Source organism: Sphaerodactylus townsendi, linkage group LG08 (assembly GCF_021028975.2).
Source record: "Sphaerodactylus townsendi isolate TG3544 linkage group LG08, MPM_Stown_v2.3, whole genome shotgun sequence".
Taxonomy (NCBI): domain Eukaryota; kingdom Metazoa; phylum Chordata; class Lepidosauria; order Squamata; family Sphaerodactylidae; genus Sphaerodactylus; species Sphaerodactylus townsendi.
The window spans coordinates 101,545,198-101,568,623 of NC_059432.1; positions in this window are offsets into that span (position 1 = coordinate 101,545,198).

The window sequence follows — 23,426 nt, forward strand, 5'->3', positions numbered from 1 at the left end:
TTAATACAGTTCCTCATGTTGTGGTGACCCCCAACCCTAACATTTATCCATTTTACAGATGGAGAACACTGATGCAGAAAGTCTTAGGCGACCCCTGTGAAAGGGCCGTTCGACCCCCAAAGGGGTCCCGACCCCCAGGTTGAGAACCACTGCTCTATACCAACTGTTGTGCAGCTGTCTGTGTGTAACATAAGATCTGTGAGTCTTGGATTCAAATCCCCACTCCTCCAGTCCTTTTCTCTAGAACATAACTTACAGGTAGTGTTAAATTTACATTGGAGGAAGAGAGAACCAGGTAGACCATCTTGATCTCCTTGGAGGAACAGCAGAATAAAAATATATACCAAATAAGGGTTCCCCAACGTCATTCTTGTGGGCACCATGATCCCCACAGACACCTTCTCTTTCACCCATCAAGTGTTTTTGGAAAGCAGGCAGGGTCAGGTGAAGCTTTTGCCCAGAAGGGCTTGTGATCAGCCATTGGAGATCTGATTGGCTGTACAGATTTTTTTAAAGTTCATTTATTTATTTGATTTATCACCCACTCTCCCTGGCAAAACAGGCTCAGAGCAACTTCCAACATTTCAGTAAAAACATCTACAATATAAACGTACACATGATAATGATGCCTTAAAAGATCCAACCAGGGAAGGCAATAAAATGAAGTAGAGTTGCTTCAGTACCAGTTGTATACATGCAAGAAAACATGCGTAAATGATATGTCCCTTATAAAAGAGAGCCAGCGTGGTATGGTGGTTAAGAGCAGGTGAATTCTAATCTGGAGAACCGGGTTTGATTCCCTATTCCTCCACCTGAGTGGCAGAGGCTTATCTGGTGAACCAGATGTGTTTCCGCACTCCTACATTCCTGCTGGGGGACCTTGGGCTAGTCACATTCTTGGGAACTCTCTCAGCCCCACCTAGGAGAGGAAGGGAAAGGAGCTTGTAAGCCACGTTTAGTCTCCTTACAGGAGAGAAAGGAGGGATATAAATAGAAACTACTACCGTACTACTCTTCCTCTTATAAAAGGCATCCTATTAAACACAGCTTTACCTGAAATGCTGAAGAGTTACAATTAGAGTTATGCATGTCCTCATTTCTTAAGATTCTGTGGTTGGCTCCACCTTTTGTGTCCGCCATTTTGTGGTTGTTTCTCACCAACCAGCATCAGAATAACCAAGGTTCCTGTAGGTTCGAAAGGGTTGGTGACCCCTGTACTAGACAGAGACTCTGTTATTCTCCTTTCATTTAATCCCTGCCTCATCCATCTAGTGGCCTTAAGACCTGATGCCTCAAATAGAGCTGCAATATAAGCTATATAGAAAGACACATGCATACTGCCTTCCTTCACCCATAGCAAATTCATGACTTGGATCCTCTGATGTTGATGGAACATGACAAGGTAGAGCTAGACAGGGATGAGGGAGGAATATGCAGGCTTCCAGCTCTCTAGAATGACCAGGTTTGGTGATGCCGCATACAATTGGGGAGGAGGGCAGAAACACTGTGCTGTCAGATGTATATGGTGGGAATCAAAGAGTTGGAAGAGACCACAAGGGCCATCCAGTTCAACCCCCTGCCATGCAGGAACACACAATCAAAGCACTCCTGATAGTCATCTAGTCTTTGTTCAAAAACCTCCAAAGAAGGAGACTCCACCACCCTCCAAAGCAGTGCATTCCACTGTTGAGCAGCCCTTACCATCAGAAGGTTTTCCTTAATGGTTTACAGGGAGTCTCCTTTCCTGAACCTTGAATCAATTACTCCTTGTCCTAGTAGTCTCTGGAACAGCAGAAAACAAGCTTGGTCCCTCTTCAACATGACATCCCTTCAAATATTTAAACACGGCTATCATGACACGTATTAACCTTCTCTTCTCCGGACTTAACATACCCAGCTTCCTAAGTTTCTTCTTATAGGACATGGGTCCCAGACCTTCTACCATTTTGGTTGCCCTCCTCTGGACATCTCAGCTTCTTTCATCTTGAATTGTGGTGCCCAGAACTGGACACAGTAGTCCAGGTGAAGTCTGACCAATGCAGAACAGAGTGGTATTATTACATCATTTGATCTGGACACTATACTCCTGTTGATGCATCCCAGAATCACATTGGCCTTGGTAACTGCCACATCACACTGTTGGCTCATGTTCAGCTTGTGGTCTATTGAGACTCTCAGATCCCTTTCACATACACAGAATTTTAAAAAAAATAACCAGGAACCTTTCGCATGTAAGACAAACATGAAGGTGGACAACAACATTATACCTTACGAAGCCCTGCCCATTTATGGACACTGAGCACAGTAGCCTGGAAGGAGTCCATATTGTTTAAATGGTACGTGGTAGTACAAGCCTTCAGAGGAACATGCCAAGGCAAGAGTGACCATGTTCAACAAGACTGCTTGTAAAAACCCAAGCAACTTTCATGTCAAAATCAGAAGTTTTTGAAAAGAAAAGAACCGTGGGCAGATCAGAAACTTGCCATAGGACACCTCTATTTGTTATTGGATGTGATGGGAGGATAAATAATGAGATCAGATTTTGACTGGAAGCCTCTGGAGCTGACATGTTGAAGAACCCTGTAAGTAAAAGTTTACAAGGCACCCTTATGCTTTGAAGCATCCAACCGGAACCAAAAACAAAAAAAAATCGAATGGAGGACGGAAAACAAGTACTTGCTTGTAAAACATTTAATGGTACACAGCCCACTGAAACTGGATCCTGTTCAATTGGAAGTGAACACCTCCATTGTCAAAAGGACAGGCTGTTCAACTAATGGAAGAGTTTAGCTAGATGAACACATGAACATACAAGGCTTCCTTATACTGAATCAGAGAACTGGTCCATCAAGGTTAGGATTATAGTGATCCTTTCAGCACAATTTATCACCCACATCTTAAAACCTTTGCCTGACGATTCTGAGGACTGGATGGGGGACCTTTGGTATACAAAACAGATGATCTTCCACTGAGTCATGGTCCAAGGGTTGCCAACAATGGATTGGGAAATTCTTGGATATCTGGAGGTGGAGCTCATTGGCCATGTGTCACCATAGAGTCAGCCATTTTCTCCAGCAAAGATGATCATTACAGTCTGGAGATCAGATGTAATTCCAAGACATTCCCACCCCACCCGGAGGTTTGGTAACCCTACCTGGACGTTTTTTGCTTCAAAAGGGAGGTAGAATCCCCCTAGCAAGCTTCACTCAGCATGCAGACCATTGTCTTCGATTTCAATGGATCTTACTTGCTTTGATCCTCCCCGCACACAAATGAACATATCCAGCTAACTGGAGGTTGTGGTCTCCTCCACTTGCCTTTGGTCATCTACAGAATGCTGAAGAGGGCCAGCTTCAAAATCTCTCTTCCCACCTGGCTGAGCTCAGATCTACAACTGATATTAAGCCCTCTCCCCAGAACCAGCAAGCCAAGAATTGCAAAACAAAATTCAGCCTCTCCAAACCTTTTGCTGGAAAAGAGAACGTAGCGTTAAAGAGTATGGTGCGGTGGTTAGGAGTGGCCGATACTAATCTGGAGAACTGGGTTTGATTCCCTGCTCTTCCACATGAAGCCTGTTAGATGACCTTCGGCTTATCCCACCTCTCAGGCCCACCTACCTCCCAAGGTGCCAGTTTTGAAGAGAATTTTAGGAAAGGGAGAGCCAACTGTAGGCTAATTTGAGACTAGATTAGGCCTTTTTTTTTTTTTTTTTTTTTTCCCCACTGCACTTGCTTACCATTTTCTGTGCTTCCACCACTTGTGCTTGAGTCATTTCTAAGCCTTGAGTCATATTTACTGCCCCACGCTCATGAAGGTCATGAAAGGTATATTTTATCAGCGCCTTAGAGTATTCAGCTGAAATGAGAGAGGCAGAGTCGGGGTATCACGTTGTCCCATGTGAGACTTCATTAGGGGAAGCGCTTACGCTGGACCCCTTCTTGGCCCAATTTGAGCCAGAGTAAATTACCACAGCAAACAATTAAGAGAAGGAAAGGACCCTTATTAGCACAGAAAGAGTAAATTATAAAGCAACTCTTCCCCCCCCCCACCCGTATGGGGACCACTGGAACAAAAATCACACATACTTGAGAAATGCCGCTTGTCAGATTTCATTTGTGGGAGTGTAAACACACATATGCACAGTTGCAGCCCCAGTGACTTTCTAGACATCAGTTTTGGATTCAGTAAACATCCATGAGGTACACAGAATAGAGAAAAGGAGGACCATCTTTTTGGCTTCTATCCTCTTTGCTAACTTTATCTTGTGTCTGTATTTTATCAGTCAAAAGATCCTTTTTGGAACAGTGCTCTGAACAAGAGCACTCCACAAGCATAATAAAAAATCCATGTGTCGGGACCCTTGAGTCATAACATTACTAGCCTGCGGAACAGGGTAAAGGTGAGAAAGCTCCTGTATCCAAAGAGCTGGGGTCATAGACATATATCCAGAGCACTCCCTCCCTGAGCCATTCTCTTGAAAGGCGATCCATCCTTGAAAGAGTAACAAAGAGCATCAGGTGGCACAGAAAGAATGATATTGAAAAGCCCAGACAGCAAGGAAATAAAAACCAGACAGATCTTGTGCAAAGCTGGAGATGGGGGAGTCCAACTCCTTATGAGACCCAATTATTGGTACTGAGAAAGTTTACTAATCTTTTTACTGGAGAATTGCTGCTAAGCTTCCAAGCGCCCCTGGGAGTTGCGATTTAAAAGCCACTGTTGCAGGCTCTGTGTGGATATGCCATTTAAAAATCCACACGGGTGACTAATTCACGCCGTCGCGAAGAGGACACTTTGATAGGGCTCAAATGGTCCTAGCTGATACATTCATTCCGCACTCTTTCACTACAGAGCGTAGTGCGGCGGATGGCTTTCCTTCCCTCTTTTAAAACTTACAATATCCCTGTAAGTAGGACTGCCGGGGCTCCCGCTATGGTGGGCCGTCTCTCAATGGAAGCCCCTGCTCTGAACAGTGGCTGGAGAACTTTTTTTAAAAAAAGAAAAAGTGAAGTGACTACACCCTTCCCAAAGAAAACTCAGGCTCCTTCCGCACACAGAATGATACATTTTTCAAACCAGCACCACAGCTGTTTTTTACAGAGGTGGGTTCTTACATTCCACCTTAAAGCTTCACAGGGGCACAAGAAGCAGTTTGAAAGTGCATTATTCTGCATGTGCGGAACGAGCCTCAGAAATGGCATAGGATAGCTTTAAACCACAAAGCTTCTGGTAACTCCTAGAATTACCCTATGCCACTTTTGGGTTTTCTCTGCAAGTGACATAGCAATGTTATACACACAGCCATGCCTTCACCCCCCAGATGCCTGGCTGAGTCTGGGAGCTCTAACTGTGAGGCAAGGTAAGTTGAGAATGGCCGAAGGTCACCCAGAGTGGGGATATATTTATTTAAAATGTTCATATATCCACCTTTCTCCCAGGAATCCAGGAACCCAAAAGTAGTAACCACAACAGCCCTCTTCTATGTTACGGTGACTGCACATACATCCTATCTGTGAACATACATCCTATCTGTGCACACTTCTTCACACAACATGTGATTGGTGTTTGGAATATGCTGCCACAGGAGGTGGTGATGGCCACTAACCTGGATAGCTTTAAAAAGGGCTTGGACAGATTTATGGAGGAGAAGTTGATCTATGGCTACCAATCTTGATCCTCCTTGATCTCAGATTTACCGATGCACCTTGACAGACCAGGTGCTCAGGAGCAGCTTGGCAGCAGTAGGCCATTGCTTTCACATCCTGCACGTAGGCTCCCAAAGGTACCTGGTGGAGCCTCACAGCGAGTAGCAGAGTGCTGGACTAGATGGACTCTGGTCACAGTCCAATGAGGCTAGTTCTTATATTTCATGGGTGTATAGTGGATTTAAAAGTGTAAAGCTCTAATCTGGAATACTTGGTTTGATTTACTCTTCCCACACTTAGCAGAGCCTGTTAGGTGACCTTAGGGCTGATCCACAGTTCTGTCAGAACTCCTTCAGCCGCACCTACCTCACAAGGTGCCTATTGTGGGGTGGAGAAAGGAAGGTGATTGTAAGCTACTTTGAGCCTATCCTGTGGTGGCACCAAAGGGTAGAGAGCCAGCATGGTATAGTAGTTAAAAGCAGCAGACTCTAATCTGACAAACCGGGTTTAATTCCCCCCTCTTCCACGTGAATCCAGTTGGGTGACCTTGGGCCAATCCCAGAACACTTTCAGCCTTAAACTTGACAAGTGGGCTGGAAGGGTGTGGATTTTAGACCAACCAGGTCTGAAAAAATTCAGGCATCAGCAGTGTAAGTGAGCCGTTGTGCTCTTGGAAGCAGCCTTCCCCTTTTGTTTTTTCCCCTCATTAGTCTTTCTTTTTTCTTTCTTATCTCTTCTTCTATTTCTTATTTTTCAACAATCTGTGAAAACAAGTGGACCAGAGGTGGGATGCAGCCTATTCGCACCTATTCAGGTGGAGACCAGGTGTGGAATTTTTCTAGGTTCGGAGAACCGGTTGTTAACGATTAACTCCACTAGGGACAAGGGGGTAATCTCTGTCCCTAGATTACAACAAATCCTAAGTCAAATTAGGAAATGCAAATTAAGCCCTCAGGACCCCCCACACACTTACCTTCATTTCAGAGCGAGATGGGAATTGGCAAACAATCCCTAACTTGTCTCTTTTCTGCAGCCAATAGCTTTTGCCCTTAACAAAAATGGCTACAGTAATAGCCAAGTAAAAGGGAACTGAACCTGGGGCGCACGTGCCCTGAATGCCCTGCCCCCGGAATGCCCATCCACGCCCCCGTCGTGCCCCGCCCAGCCCCATTGGCGCTACGCCACTGTTTGAAACCCACCACATCGGAGCCTGTTATTAAAATTTCTGGATCCCACCACTGAAGTGGACTCCCACATTTGGCATCCACTTCAGTTTTTGTATAAACTCCAAGAGCAGCTCCCTATATGGCACATTAACGTAATCTAGTCTCGATGCCAGGGCTTTCAAATCCTACTCTAATACTCTCACCACTACACCACATTGGGTCTACAACCGTGGTGGCGAACTTATGACACTCCAGATGTTAATGAACTACAATTCCCATCAGCCCCTGTAGTTAATGAACTACAATTCCCATCAGCCCCATCAGCCAGATGTTAATGAACTACAATTCCCATCAGCCCCTGTAGTTAATGAACTACAATTCCCACCAGCCCCATCAGCCAGGTATTAATGAACTACAATTCCCATCAGCCCCAACTGGCCATGCTGGCAGGGGCTGATGGGAATTGTAGTCCATTAACAACTGGAGTGCCATAGGTTCGCCACCATTACATATTTTCTACAGAACAGTATCCTGGACCACTTATTGTAGTAAGCAGGAATAACAAAGTTCAGAATGAGGGGAAACCATTTAGAAGATTTATTCAAAGAAAAGTCAGCTTTGGGGCCTTCCACCAACTGTCTACAGATTTTTTTATGAAGTATACTTCATTTAACATCTTGGAAAAGGAGGATGAGATGTCGGAGAGGGGGAGGATTTTTTAGGCCTGGGGAAACGGACAGCTCTGGATGTTATTGGCATGCATCAACTGAGCGCCCGGAAAAGATCAGTGGAGATGGAGAAGTTCTGGCAGCTGGTCTCATGGCCCTGGGCTATGTCTGCATTCAGGGAAGGAGCGGCTGGCACATTTGGGAACATAGCCACCACCCTACTTTCTAAGTCTACTTGTGAGACTAAAAGCACCCACCACTTGGAGATACCATGCAGAAGTTTCCAGGTTCAGTCCCCAGCCAGGAGTAGGAATGTATAGAAGCGTACAAGCCTAGAGGAACTCTCCTTGAGCCAAAGTAGACCTGAAGATTGAAACACAAGCTGGCCATGAGACTGGAACACAATGGTGACAGCTTTAAAACATACATTTTTCCTGTCAGTCACTGCGTGGCAGAAGACTCCATTTCAGATGTATTGTGCCCAGAAAGTCCCTTAAAGCACATCAAGTATGGCCTCTATGAACTATGGGAGAGAAGGAGTCTTCTAGGGCTTGTTCAGGATACTCATGCAACCCCCATGCTCCAGATGGTTGGCCAGAGAAAGGGGTGGAGACTCAAAGCAGCAAGAGGCTGCAGCAGACCTCATGTAGTTTGGAGGAGACAAGGCTACCAGACTTGGACCTTGGTTTGTATAAGACTTAACACCTTGTTAAGGGGTTTTTATGTTTGTAATGGGTGACAGTTCTCCTGGAAACCTTCATCATGTTGAATCCTGTTCATCAAGCCCTTGGAGTCTTCAGGAGCCAACCCACTTGCAAAGAAGAATTGGACTTGGCAGTATCAGTAGACTGTAAATATAAGGACTTGAAAATGCAACCTGAACAGGACCTTGAAGTGTGATGTTAAATGTTGATGTTATATGTTAAGAAAGTAAACCATGTTGTTTTTAAAATTTGTTGTTGCAAACTCGTTCCAGGTTCTGCCCCACAGAACACACAGTTAGAGGTTACACTCACAGCCCTCCAGATGTTATGGATTACAGTTCCCATCATCCACTGCCAGCATGATGTAGTCCATAACATCAGGAGGGCCATGAGTTTTGACACCTATGCACTAGATCAGAGGTCTGCAACCTGCAGCTCTCCAGATGTTCATGAACTACAATTCCCATCAGCCCCTGTCAGCATGGTCAGTTGGCCATGCTGGCAAGGGCTGATGGGAATTGTAGTTCATGAACATCTGGAGAGCCGCAGGTTGCAGACCCCTGCACTAGATGATTGAACACTGACACTGAAAAATACATATTCTTGGACTGGCTCAATAACAGGCACTGAAGGTGCGAACTGACTTCATAGGCAAGGTGTGTCTTTGAAGTGATGTAAGTGGTAAGTAGAGCAACAATAACTAGGTTTGCCATTTGCCAGCCTATGGTGGGTAACCCAACACCCTTTTGCTTCAAGAAACAGAGGAGTGGGAACAAAAATGGTCAACATAGTGATATGGATCACTCCATAGTGACATTTCCTGTTTTATGTATTGCTTTACTAGTTGTTGTAAACTGCTCTGAGCCTTCCAGGGAAGGGCAGTGAATAAATGTATTGATTAATTAATTGGTTCTGGTAGGTTTTCCAGGCTGTGTGGCCATGGTCTGGTGCAGGGGTAGGGAACCTTTAACACTCAAAGAGCCATTTGGACCCGTTTTCCACGGGAAAAGAAAACACTTGGAGCCACAAATAATTTTTGACATTTTAAATAAAGACAATACTGTATATATTGAGTTTTTTTACCTTTTACTCCACTCATTCTGAGAAGCGCATGGATGCGCCCATCCTGCTGCCTGCAGGGTGGGCAAGGATGAAGCCGGCGGCTCGGCCTACTTGCGTCCGCAGGGAAAGCACCCGCCCCTTCCCAATGGCAAGAGTGGAAGCCCTCGGCGCAGCCCAGCTGTCCGCGGGCAGTTGGTGCGCCCACCCTGCTGCCTGCAGGGCAGGCAAGGATGAAGCCGGCAGCTCGGCTCGTGGATCCGCAGTGCAAGGGCAGAAGAGCTGCATGCGGCTCTCGAGCCGCAGGTTCCCTACCCCTGGTCACCAGGAGCAGTGGATCCTGGGTGGATCCACCCAGACCATCAACCACACAACCCTGTGGAGAAAATCCACAGAACAGTTAAGATCCAGTCCGGTGCGAAAAGCCTTCAACAATAAATTAATTAATTGATTCTTGTGCAGTTATAACTGAGAAGGCAAGATTCACTGGAAAAGACAACCATGCTATGAAAATCTGGGTGCAGCAGGAAAAGATGAAGACCCAACATGAGTCAAATTGACTCCACAAGGGAAGCCATGGCTTCCAGTTTGCAAGACTTGAGCAATGACTACGAGTGATGGGATGTTTTGGAGGTCACTAATTCCTACAGTCATCATATTTCAGAAGCGACTTCCGTGGTGGCGAACCTTTGGCACTCCAGATGTTATGGACTACAATTCCCATCAGCCTCTGCCAGCATGGCCAATTGTAGGGGCAGATGGGAATTGTAGTCCATAACATCTGGAGTGCCAAAGTTTTGCCACCACTGGACTAGATGGTAGATAACACCCACCAATAATTCTCATGGGTTTTATTGTTATTTATTTTTAATTGTTTTAGTATCCGTTGCATTATACATTTATTTGTGTGTGTGTGTTTATTTATTCATTTATTTATTCATTTATTTAGGAGCAGCAGTGGCATAGGAGGTTAAGAGCTCGTGTATCTAATCTGGAGGAACCGGGTTTGATTCCCTGCTCTGCCGCCTGAGCTGTGGAGGCTTATCTGAGGAATTCAGATTAGCCTGTACACTCCCACACATGCCAGCTGGGTGACCTTGGGCTAGTCACAGTTCTTCGGAGCTCTCTCAGCCCCACCTACCTCACAGGGCGTTTGTTGTGAGGGGGGAAGGGGAGACAAAGGGAGATTGTAAGCCCCTTTATGAGTCTCCTGCAGGAGAGAAAGGGGGATATAAATCCAAACTCTTCTTCTTCTTCTTCCTTCTTCTTCTTCTTCTTAGCCTTCTTCTTCCTTCTTCTTCTTCTTCTTGCTTGTGCCCTTCTTCTTTACTTGCCCCCAACTTCTTCTTCTTCTTCTTCTTCTTCTTCTTCTTCTTCTTCTTCTTCTTCTTCTTCTTCTTCTTCTTCTTCTTCTTCATTTCCTTTATTTACATCCCACCTTTCACCCCAACAGGCATCCAAAATGGCTCACATCATTCTCTCTTCCATGTTATCCTCACAGCAACCCAGAAAGGTAGGTTAGGCTGAGAGGGTGCAACTGGCCCAGGGTCACCCAGGAAGTTTCCATGAAGGACTGCAAATTCAAACCCGGGTCTCCCAGATACTATTCTGACCCTTTAACCATGTCACCATGCAGGCGTTCTGGGTAATCTGTACATGTCTTGAAGTTGAATTTCGCTTTGAGATGAATTGGGCTCCCTGCATTTTAAACTTCCACACAAACCCTCGCCCAAATCCATTCAGTTCCTTTATCTTTCTTGTCGACTTCCTCCTCTATTCATTGCACTGGGACGCGGCAGCTTCGGTTCAAGCTACATTAGCCAGCACGCTATGCTGAGAAATAATCAGGCAGACACACCTGTGAATCTTGGAAAGGTTCCTAAATCCGAAATGAGCACAGGATGGAGAGCCAAGGACTGGAAGCTGGAGCTCTTGGGGTTCTATTTCCAGCCCATCACAGCTGACACCATATGCCATTCTGGAGAAAACGCTTAACCTCGCTGCGCTTTAGTTTTCCCACCTGTACAGTCAATATTTTTCAGGTCTTCAGGCCGATTCGTCACTTAGGCTCGGTTTGTTTCGGTGGAGCCCAAACTGCAAGCCCCTGCCATGCTGTGCATCGCCCCAGTTTAGGCAGACTCAGCAAATAGTGCATTAGTCATTAAATACAAATTAAAAGCTTCCAAGCATGTAGCCGCATATGCAAAATAGAAGGCATGTTGCAAAGAATGGGGGGGGGGGGGAGGACTTGCACCGTTGTTCTGTCTCCGAGATGGTATGCATCTGACACATTTGACATGAGCCAGAGAGAAATGTTTTCATTTATAACATCAGATTGTTCATTTTTTCAGAGTTCCACCAGTTGTCGTTTTTGTTCAGTAGAAAGGAATGATGGTTTCACGCACAGGCGTATTCCTGTGGAGAAGCCATGTTAGCCTATTGTAGCAAAATCTAACAAAAGACCACTGGCACCTAAAACAATAATAATGCACTCCTTAAACTGGGGTTTCCAAACTCCACATGGAAACTGGAGACCTCCTGGGATTACAATGGATCTCCTGACTACAGAGATCTGTTCCTAGGGCCTGACGCTGTCCCGAAATTACAATTGAACTCCAGCCTACATAGATCAGTTCTCCTAGAGAAAATGAATACTTCTGAGAGTGGACTGTATGGCATTATTCCCTTAGCAAGATCCCTCTCTATCCGAAACCCCGCTCTACGTAGGCTCCATTGCCAAAATCTCCAGGGATTTCCTAACCTGGAATTAGCCTGCCTATCCATCCATCCACCCACCCACCCACCTACCCACCCTATTCAATTTATTCACTGTCCTTCTTTGGAAGACCAAGGGAGGAGTTACAATAATTTTATTTATTTATTTATTATTAATTTTATATACCACCCCTCCCCCGAAGGGTTCTGGGAGGTGCACAACATGATAACAGAAAACGAAAGGAGAATTTAGGCACTAACAAATATAAATAATAAGCTCCATTAATCATAAATTAAAACCTCATTAGAATACAGCGATACAAAACAACAGTGTCCAACATTTTAAACCCTCGTAAAAACCCTCCCAAGAGGGGAAACAGCGGGACCCTTAGGTCTTGAGGGACCCAAGGTGTAAAGGAGAAGAAGAAGAGTTTGGATTTATATCCCCCCTTTCTCTCCTGCAGGAGACTCAAAGGGGCTGACAATCTCCTTGCCCTTCCCCCCTCACAACAAACCCTGTGAAGTGGGTGAGTCTGAGAGAGCTCCCAGAAGCTGTGACTAGCCCAAGGTCACCCAGCTGGCGTGTGTGGGAGTGCACAGGCTAATCTGAATTCCCCAGATAAGCCTCCACAGCTCAGGTGGCAGAGCTGGGAATCAAACCCGGTTCCTCCAGATTAGATGCATGAGCTCTTAACCTCCTACGCCACTGCTGCTGAACAGGAAGGGGGCGCCCATCAGCGGACAGCCCCCCTGCTGGAGGAAGAGTGTTCCCCCAGGCAGGGGCCAGAGCCGTAAAGGCCCTGGCCCAGGTGGAGGCCAGCTGCATCATCGATAAAAAAATATTTTAAGATCACATATACAAAAATATTTAAAACTGAAATAATAATAATAATAATAATAATAATAATAATAATAATAATAATAATAATAATAATAAGCAGCAAGAACTCTCACAGGTTTTCTTTCTAATTTAGCTCATGGGTCCCATCTGCTATTATTATCCTATTATTCAATTTGATATAAACGGGACCCCAATGGAGGGGGAGGGAAATAGAGCGGGGGCTATTTTGATGCATCACCATCACTGCTTCAACCCTATGCCTGGTGGAATAGCCCTGTCTTACGAGCCCTGCAGAACTGTGTTAAATCCCACAGGGCTCTGGTCTCCCCAGACAAAGCATTCCACCAGGCAGGGGCCAGGGCTGAAAAGGCCCTGGCCCAGGCCAGTGGACTTCTCCTCAGCCAGGGATCACCAAAAGATCTTCATTAGCTGACTGCAGCAACCTTCGAGGGATGTATCAGAAGAGGCAGATCCAAAGATATGTTTGGAGCTCTGAAGGTTAATCCCAAACCTTGAGCCTGACCCGGTGCTCCATTTGGAGCCAATGCAGCTGGTGCAGCACTGTTTGAATGCGTGCCGGCCAAGTGGCCCCAGTAAGGACCAGAATTGCTGCTAATTGCCGTGGAGAAAATGGCTACCTTGGAGGGTGGACACTATAGCATTGTTCCCTGCTGAGATACCCTGTTCCCCCTAATATAAGACATCCCCCCAAAATAAGACATAGTAGAGGTTTTGCTGAAGTGCGAAATATAAGGCATCCCCTGAAAGTAAGACATAGCAAAGTTTTTGTTGGGAAGCATGCCCGACGAACAGAACACAGAAAAATAAGACATCCCCTGAAAATAAGACATAGCGCATCTTTGGGAGCAAAAATTAATATAAGACACTGTCTTATATTCAGGGAAACACGGTAGCTTCCCTTCCTTAACCTTGACCTCCCCAGCCTCCACCCCCTCCCCAAACCTCCAGGAATTTCTCAACTTGGAGTTGGCAACCCAACCTTAACCTCATTTTAAGAAAAAATTACAGAAAGAGGGGGAGAGAGGAGTTGAGCAGTGAGGAGCCAAGTACACGAAATCACTTGAGATTCTCTAAGTGCAGAAGTTTGAATTTGAGGGACTCTCGTGTTACGCCAGACCCATACAGCCCCTCTCAGATAGAGAGATAATTTCTACACAGATTATCTGCCCTGGGCTCAGTGCTGCCAAAAAGCGAGGGTTTTCCTACTTCCCTACGGTATCGTGTTACATTCATGCAGCTCCTGGCTTTTCTCCAATCTTGCTCAAACTTATTTTTTATGAAATTTTGAGAAAAATCGCAGCCAAGCCTGGGTGGGTGCCCTGCCACCTGGGGCTGTTTATGTTTTTGGATATCTTTATACTGTCATAACAGTCTGTGTACCAGGTTCTCTGAATTCTCAGCTTTCAAATTCAACAAAATAAGCCTCTAGAATCTTTTCATTGCAGAACTAGAAGACAAAAAAGCGTATCTCTGCAATGAAAAGGACTAGAGGCTTGCTTTTTAAGGAAGCTGGGAATTCAGAGAACCTGATTCGCTGTAGTTATACAGAGGAAGGGGATACAAATGACCTAAAGGCACTGCAAACCGCAGCAAATTTCACATGCCATTATTCTGGAATTCAATTTTTGTGAAATCCAAACCTAGATTAAGTTGGCATTACGCAACATTCCAGAAGCAACACAGCCACGGGAACGAGTGGAAATCTACCTACATCTAATCGACACAACGTATCACTGTGCAGTTACCCACAAACCATCTGTTTCAGATTGCAGGTAGTTACTTTTTTTTCCCCCTATCAGCAGGAAGCATGTGACTAAGGGAAAGGGTATTTCGCAGCAATTAAGCAGCAACAAGCTGTATTCGTACGGCAAGGATTCTCAATTGTGCCGACTGCCTTGGCAATGGAGCACCCACCCAGGAATTTTCTGCATATTTTCCTCCATCGGTCACCGTTTTCTCTGCATTTTCTCCCACTGTGACACCAGATGATCACATTAGGCTGCCTTATACTGAATCTAATAAAGTCTTTCGACTTAGCAGCACTCAGGGGTAGGTTTGCCAACCTCCAGGCGGGGCGTTAATTGCAACTGATACCCAGATGACAGTGAAGGAGGAGGCAAAGGAGAAGAGTTGGTCTTTCTGTGCCAGTGATGGTGAACCTTTTTGAGACCCGAAAAGTTCTAAATTGCAACCCAAAACCCACTTATTTATCAAGCAGGGAGTGCCAACACGGCAATTTAACCTGAATACTGAGGTTTTAGTTGAGAAAAATGCGTTTACAGCTCCAGTAGGCGCCCGTTACTTTCGGGAGTAAGCTTGGTGAAGCAACCGTGCAACACTTCGAATGGGTGAATCACAACCCTAGGAGGGTTTTCTCAGAAGCAAGCCCCGTTGCCAGCAACTGAGCTTACTCCCAGGTAAAGGATCGTGCCCAGGCTAGCCTAGATGTGTGTATGGGGGGGTAATTTTCCACCCCCCCACAATGAACTCTATGCACGTGTGCCCACAGAAAGGGCTCTGAGTGCCACCTCTGGCACCCATGCCATAGGTTCGCTATCACTGTTCTATGCTGCTTTTCTCTCCCTTTAAGAAGTTCCAAAGCAGCTTACAAACTCCTTCCCATTCTCTCCCCCACAACAGACATCTTGTGAGGCAGGTGAGGCCGAGAGAGTTCTGAGAGAACTGTGATTGGCCCGAGGTCGCCCAGCAGGCTTCATGTGGAGGGAGCAGCGAAACAAATCCAGTTTGCCAGATAAGTGTCTGCCACTCAGATGGAGAAGTAGGGAATCCAACCCGATCTTCCAGATTGGATTATCACCAATCTTAACCACTACACTACACTGGAGAGTTTATGGCTTTATACCTGTTTAGGCTGGCAACCTTACTCTAGGATCACAGGTAGAGGACTTCCACATTATCTACTGGAGATGTTGGGGAAGGAAGTTGGGATCTTTTCTACCACTAGGCCATGGCCCCTTGCTGAGGATATCCTATGAGTCCTTAAATAAAACATTAAAGCAATAGAAAAATGTATTTTCAAATACTTTAGTGGTGTAGGGCTTTGTACTGGCTTTTTCAGCAGACAGCTAATCTGGTTCTAGCGTCCTTTGGACACTTTATTTTTTATTTTGTACTTTTAATTGTATTATGTCCACTATGGTCACCTAAGCCACCTTGGGATAAATAGGAAACAAATAACAAAGCAGCTACAAGGGGCTGACAGAAAGGCAATATTGTCAGTGAGGGTGGGAGCATTTAAAACATACACCTTGCTGCCCAGACAATGAAATAACCTCCGAGTTGCCAGACAATCGACAGGAGGGTTGGGGCCAGGGATAAGGGGATCCACAACACTTATCCCTTTTTGTTAAAAACAGAGGTGTCATAGGAAGTGCTAGATTTAACCATAGAGTTTCTGGGGATTCCTAGAGTGACACAGTTTCACTTACCCTTCTGGTTAAAAACAGAGGTGTCATAGCCTATGACACAGTAGCGGAGCAGCAGTGGTGTAGGAGGTTAAGAGCTCATGTATCTAATCTGGAGGATCCGAGTTTGATTCCCTGCTCTGCCGCCTGAGCTGTGGAGGCTTATCTGGGGAATTCAGATTAGCCTGTGCACTCCCACACACGCCAGCTGGGTGACCTTGGGCTAGTCACAGCTTCTCGGAGCTCTCTCAGCCCCACCTACCTCACAGGGTGTTTGTTGTGAGTGGGGAAGGGCAAGGAGATTGTCAGCCCCTTTGAGTCTCCTGCAGGAGAGAAAGGGGGGATATAAATCCAAACTCCTCCTCTTCTTCCAAACTCTTCTTCTATTACTCATAGGTAGTGCTAGTTTTTGCAGATTCCTGGAGTGACACAGTTTCACTTTTACTGGAAGTGACATAATAGTACATGTGACAGTGTATTACAGCGACACTGCGAGCAGGGGATTCTTCACATCCACTAGGGCAACTGGCCCTCTGCCTGTGCTCTTCCCCCAAAATAGCACTTAACCAAATGTGGGAAGGAACATACTGAGGAGGGCGGAAGACAACTGGCGTATGATCAGAATACCATGTCTTGTGGATCCTCAAAAAAAAACACAACACTCCCATTTGGAGGCCAAAGCAGAGAAAAACCTAAAGTGCGGAAGCATCCCAGGAAATGTGCTCACCTGAAATGAAGGTGCCTTGATTTCTTTCTGTCAGTTCCTTCCTCTAAGCCACAGGTGTCAAACTCGCGGCCCTCCAGATGTTATGGACTACAGTTCCCATCATCCCCTGCCAGCATCATGCTGGCAGGGGATGATGGGAACTGTAGTCCACACCACCACCCCCCCCCCCCCCCCACCCCCCCCCCACACCCCCACCCCCCCCCCCACCCCCCCCCCCCCCCCCACCACCCCCCCCCCCCCCCCACCCCCCCCCCCCCCCACCCCCCCACACCCCCCACCCCCCCCCCCCCCCACCCCCCCCCCCCCCCCCCCCCCCCCCCCCCCCCCCCCCCCCCCCCCCACCCCCCCCCCCCACCCCACCCCCCCCCCCCCCCACCCCCCCCCCCCCCCACCCCCCCCCCCCCCCACCCCCCCCCCCCCCCACCCCCCCCCCCCCCCACCCCCCCCCCCCCCCACCCCCCCCCCCCCCCACCCCCCCCCCCCCCCACCCCCCCCCCCCCCCACCCCCCCCCCCCCCCACCCCCCCCCCCCCCCACCCCCCCCCCCCCCCACCCCCCCCCCCCCCCACCCCCCCCCCCCCCCACCCCCCCCCCCCCCCACCCCCCCCCCCCCCCACCCCCCCCCCCCCCCACCCCCCCCCCCCCCCACCCCCCCCCCCCCCCACCCCCCCCCCCCCCCACCCCCCCCCCCCCCCACCCCCCCCCCCCCCCACCCCCCCCCCCCCCCACCCCCCCCCCCCCCCACCCCCCCCCCCCCCCACCCCCCCCCCCCCCCACCCCCCCCCCCCCCCACCCCCCCCCCCCCCCACCCCCCCCCCCCCCCACCCCCCCCCCCCCCCACCCCCCCCCCCCCCCACCCCCCCCCCCCCCCACCCCCCCCCCCCCCCACCCCCCCCCCCCCCCACCCCCCCCCCCCCCCACCCCCCCCCCCCCCCACCCCCCCCCCCCCCCACCCCCCCCCCCCCCCACCCCCCCCCCCCCCCACCCCCCCCCCCCCCCACCCCCCCCCCCCCCCACCCCCCCCCCCCCCCACCCCCCCCCCCCCCCACCCCCCCCCCCCCCCACCCCCCCCCCCCCCCACCCCCCCCCCCCCCCACCCCCCCCCCCCCCCACCCCCCCCCCCCCCCACCCCCCCCCCCCCCCACCCCCCCCCCCCCCCACCCCCCCCCCCCCCCACCCCCCCCCCCCCCCACCCCCCCCCCCCCCCACCCCCCCCCCCCCCCACCCCCCCCCCCCCCCACCCCCCCCCCCCCCCACCCCCCCCCCCCCCCACCCCCCCCCCCCCCCACCCCCCCCCCCCCCCACCCCCCCCCCCCCCCACCCCCCCCCCCCCCCACCCCCCCCCCCCCCCACCCCCCCCCCCCCCCACCCCCCCCCCCCCCCACCCCCCCCCCCCCCCACCCCCCCCCCCCCCCACCCCCCCCCCCCCCCACCCCCCCCCCCCCCCACCCCCCCCCCCCCCCACCCCCCCCCCCCCCCACCCCCCCCCCCCCCCACCCCCCCCCCCCCCCACCCCCCCCCCCCCCCACCCCCCCCCCCCCCCACCCCCCCCCCCCCCCACCCCCCCCCCCCCCCACCCCCCCCCCCCCCCACCCCCCCCCCCCCCCACCCCCCCCCCCCCCCACCCCCCCCCCCCCCCACCCCCCCCCCCCCCCACCCCCCCCCCCCCCCACCCCCCCCCCCCCCCACCCCCCCCCCCCCCCACCCCCCCCCCCCCCCACCCCCCCCCCCCCCCACCCCCCCCCCCCCCCACCCCCCCCCCCCCCCACCCCCCCCCCCCCCCACCCCCCCCCCCCCCCACCCCCCCCCCCCCCCACCCCCCCCCCCCCCCACCCCCCCCCCCCCCCACCCCCCCCCCCCCCCACCCCCCCCCCCCCCCACCCCCCCCCCCCCCCACCCCCCCCCCCCCCCACCCCCCCCCCCCCCCACCCCCCCCCCCCCCCACCCCCCCCCCCCCCCACCCCCCCCCCCCCCCACCCCCCCCCCCCCCCACCCCCCCCCCCCCCCACCCCCCCCCCCCCCCACCCCCCCCCCCCCCCACCCCCCCCCCCCCCCACCCCCCCCCCCCCCCACCCCCCCCCCCCCCCACCCCCCCCCCCCCCCACCCCCCCCCCCCCCCACCCCCCCCCCCCCCCACCCCCCCCCCCCCCCACCCCCCCCCCCCCCCACCCCCCCCCCCCCCCACCCCCCCCCCCCCCCACCCCCCCCCCCCCCCACCCCCCCCCCCCCCCACCCCCCCCCCCCCCCACCCCCCCCCCCCCCCACCCCCCCCCCCCCCCACCCCCCCCCCCCCCCACCCCCCCCCCCCCCCACCCCCCCCCCCCCCCACCCCCCCCCCCCCCCACCCCCCCCCCCCCCCACCCCCCCCCCCCCCCACCCCCCCCCCCCCCCACCCCCCCCCCCCCCCACCCCCCCCCCCCCCCACCCCCCCCCCCCCCCACCCCCCCCCCCCCCCACCCCCCCCCCCCCCCACCCCCCCCCCCCCCCACCCCCCCCCCCCCCCACCCCCCCCCCCCCCCACCCCCCCCCCCCCCCACCCCCCCCCCCCCCCACCCCCCCCCCCCCCCACCCCCCCCCCCCCCCACCCCCCCCCCCCCCCACCCCCCCCCCCCCCCACCCCCCCCCCCCCCCACCCCCCCCCCCCCCCACCCCCCCCCCCCCCCACCCCCCCCCCCCCCCACCCCCCCCCCCCCCCACCCCCCCCCCCCCCCACCCCCCCCCCCCCCCACCCCCCCCCCCCCCCACCCCCCCCCCCCCCCACCCCCCCCCCCCCCCACCCCCCCCCCCCCCCACCCCCCCCCCCCCCCACCCCCCCCCCCCCCCACCCCCCCCCCCCCCCACCCCCCCCCCCCCCCACCCCCCCCCCCCCCCACCCCCCCCCCCCCCCACCCCCCCCCCCCCCCACCCCCCCCCCCCCCCACCCCCCCCCCCCCCCACCCCCCCCCCCCCCCACCCCCCCCCCCCCCCACCCCCCCCCCCCCCCACCCCCCCCCCCCCCCACCCCCCCCCCCCCCCACCCCCCCCCCCCCCCACCCCCCCCCCCCCCCACCCCCCCCCCCCCCCACCCCCCCCCCCCCCCACCCCCCCCCCCCCCCACCCCCCCCCCCCCCCACCCCCCCCCCCCCCCACCCCCCCCCCCCCCCACCCCCCCCCCCCCCCACCCCCCCCCCCCCCCACCCCCCCCCCCCCCCACCCCCCCCCCCCCCCACCCCCCCCCCCCCCCACCCCCCCCCCCCCCCACCCCCCCCCCCCCCCACCCCCCCCCCCCCCCACCCCCCCCCCCCCCCACCCCCCCCCCCCCCCACCCCCCCCCCCCCCCACCCCCCCCCCCCCCCACCCCCCCCCCCCCCCACCCCCCCCCCCCCCCACCCCCCCCCCCCCCCACCCCCCCCCCCCCCCACCCCCCCCCCCCCCCACCCCCCCCCCCCCCCACCCCCCCCCCCCCCCACCCCCCCCCCCCCCCACCCCCCCCCCCCCCCACCCCCCCCCCCCCCCACCCCCCCCCCCCCCCACCCCCCCCCCCCCCCACCCCCCCCCCCCCCCACCCCCCCCCCCCCCCACCCCCCCCCCCCCCCACCCCCCCCCCCCCCCACCCCCCCCCCCCCCCACCCCCCCCCCCCCCCACCCCCCCCCCCCCCCACCCCCCCCCCCCCCCACCCCCCCCCCCCCCCACCCCCCCCCCCCCCCACCCCCCCCCCCCCCCACCCCCCCCCCCCCCCACCCCCCCCCCCCCCCACCCCCCCCCCCCCCCACCCCCCCCCCCCCCCACCCCCCCCCCCCCCCACCCCCCCCCCCCCCCACCCCCCCCCCCCCCCACCCCCCCCCCCCCCCACCCCCCCCCCCCCCCACCCCCCCCCCCCCCCACCCCCCCCCCCCCCCACCCCCCCCCCCCCCCACCCCCCCCCCCCCCCACCCCCCCCCCCCCCCACCCCCCCCCCCCCCCACCCCCCCCCCCCCCCACCCCCCCCCCCCCCCACCCCCCCCCCCCCCCACCCCCCCCCCCCCCCACCCCCCCCCCCCCCCACCCCCCCCCCCCCCCACCCCCCCCCCCCCCCACCCCCCCCCCCCCCCACCCCCCCCCCCCCCCACCCCCCCCCCCCCCCACCCCCCCCCCCCCCCACCCCCCCCCCCCCCCACCCCCCCCCCCCCCCACCCCCCCCCCCCCCCACCCCCCCCCCCCCCCACCCCCCCCCCCCCCCACCCCCCCCCCCCCCCACCCCCCCCCCCCCCCACCCCCCCCCCCCCCCACCCCCCCCCCCCCCCACCCCCCCCCCCCCCCACCCCCCCCCCCCCCCACCCCCCCCCCCCCCCACCCCCCCCCCCCCCCACCCCCCCCCCCCCCCACCCCCCCCCCCCCCCACCCCCCCCCCCCCCCACCCCCCCCCCCCCCCACCCCCCCCCCCCCCCACCCCCCCCCCCCCCCACCCCCCCCCCCCCCCACCCCCCCCCCCCCCCACCCCCCCCCCCCCCCACCCCCCCCCCCCCCCACCCCCCCCCCCCCCCACCCCCCCCCCCCCCCACCCCCCCCCCCCCCCACCCCCCCCCCCCCCCACCCCCCCCCCCCCCCACCCCCCCCCCCCCCCACCCCCCCCCCCCCCCACCCCCCCCCCCCCCCACCCCCCCCCCCCCCCACCCCCCCCCCCCCCCACCCCCCCCCCCCCCCACCCCCCCCCCCCCCCACCCCCCCCCCCCCCCACCCCCCCCCCCCCCCACCCCCCCCCCCCCCCACCCCCCCCCCCCCCCACCCCCCCCCCCCCCCACCCCCCCCCCCCCCCACCCCCCCCCCCCCCCACCCCCCCCCCCCCCCACCCCCCCCCCCCCCCACCCCCCCCCCCCCCCACCCCCCCCCCCCCCCACCCCCCCCCCCCCCCACCCCCCCCCCCCCCCACCCCCCCCCCCCCCCACCCCCCCCCCCCCCCACCCCCCCCCCCCCCCACCCCCCCCCCCCCCCACCCCCCCCCCCCCCCACCCCCCCCCCCCCCCACCCCCCCCCCCCCCCACCCCCCCCCCCCCCCACCCCCCCCCCCCCCCACCCCCCCCCCCCCCCACCCCCCCCCCCCCCCACCCCCCCCCCCCCCCACCCCCCCCCCCCCCCACCCCCCCCCCCCCCCACCCCCCCCCCCCCCCACCCCCCCCCCCCCCCACCCCCCCCCCCCCCCACCCCCCCCCCCCCCCACCCCCCCCCCCCCCCACCCCCCCCCCCCCCCACCCCCCCCCCCCCCCACCCCCCCCCCCCCCCACCCCCCCCCCCCCCCACCCCCCCCCCCCCCCACCCCCCCCCCCCCCCACCCCCCCCCCCCCCCACCCCCCCCCCCCCCCACCCCCCCCCCCCCCCACCCCCCCCCCCCCCCACCCCCCCCCCCCCCCACCCCCCCCCCCCCCCACCCCCCCCCCCCCCCACCCCCCCCCCCCCCCACCCCCCCCCCCCCCCACCCCCCCCCCCCCCCACCCCCCCCCCCCCCCACCCCCCCCCCCCCCCACCCCCCCCCCCCCCCACCCCCCCCCCCCCCCACCCCCCCCCCCCCCCACCCCCCCCCCCCCCCACCCCCCCCCCCCCCCACCCCCCCCCCCCCCCACCCCCCCCCCCCCCCACCCCCCCCCCCCCCCACCCCCCCCCCCCCCCACCCCCCCCCCCCCCCACCCCCCCCCCCCCCCACCCCCCCCCCCCCCCACCCCCCCCCCCCCCCACCCCCCCCCCCCCCCACCCCCCCCCCCCCCCACCCCCCCCCCCCCCCACCCCCCCCCCCCCCCACCCCCCCCCCCCCCCACCCCCCCCCCCCCCCACCCCCCCCCCCCCCCACCCCCCCCCCCCCCCACCCCCCCCCCCCCCCACCCCCCCCCCCCCCCACCCCCCCCCCCCCCCACCCCCCCCCCCCCCCACCCCCCCCCCCCCCCACCCCCCCCCCCCCCCACCCCCCCCCCCCCCCACCCCCCCCCCCCCCCACCCCCCCCCCCCCCCACCCCCCCCCCCCCCCACCCCCCCCCCCCCCCACCCCCCCCCCCCCCCACCCCCCCCCCCCCCCACCCCCCCCCCCCCCCACCCCCCCCCCCCCCCACCCCCCCCCCCCCCCACCCCCCCCCCCCCCCACCCCCCCCCCCCCCCACCCCCCCCCCCCCCCACCCCCCCCCCCCCCCACCCCCCCCCCCCCCCACCCCCCCCCCCCCCCACCCCCCCCCCCCCCCACCCCCCCCCCCCCCCACCCCCCCCCCCCCCCACCCCCCCCCCCCCCCACCCCCCCCCCCCCCCACCCCCCCCCCCCCCCACCCCCCCCCCCCCCCACCCCCCCCCCCCCCCACCCCCCCCCCCCCCCACCCCCCCCCCCCCCCACCCCCCCCCCCCCCCACCCCCCCCCCCCCCCACCCCCCCCCCCCCCCACCCCCCCCCCCCCCCACCCCCCCCCCCCCCCACCCCCCCCCCCCCCCACCCCCCCCCCCCCCCACCCCCCCCCCCCCCCA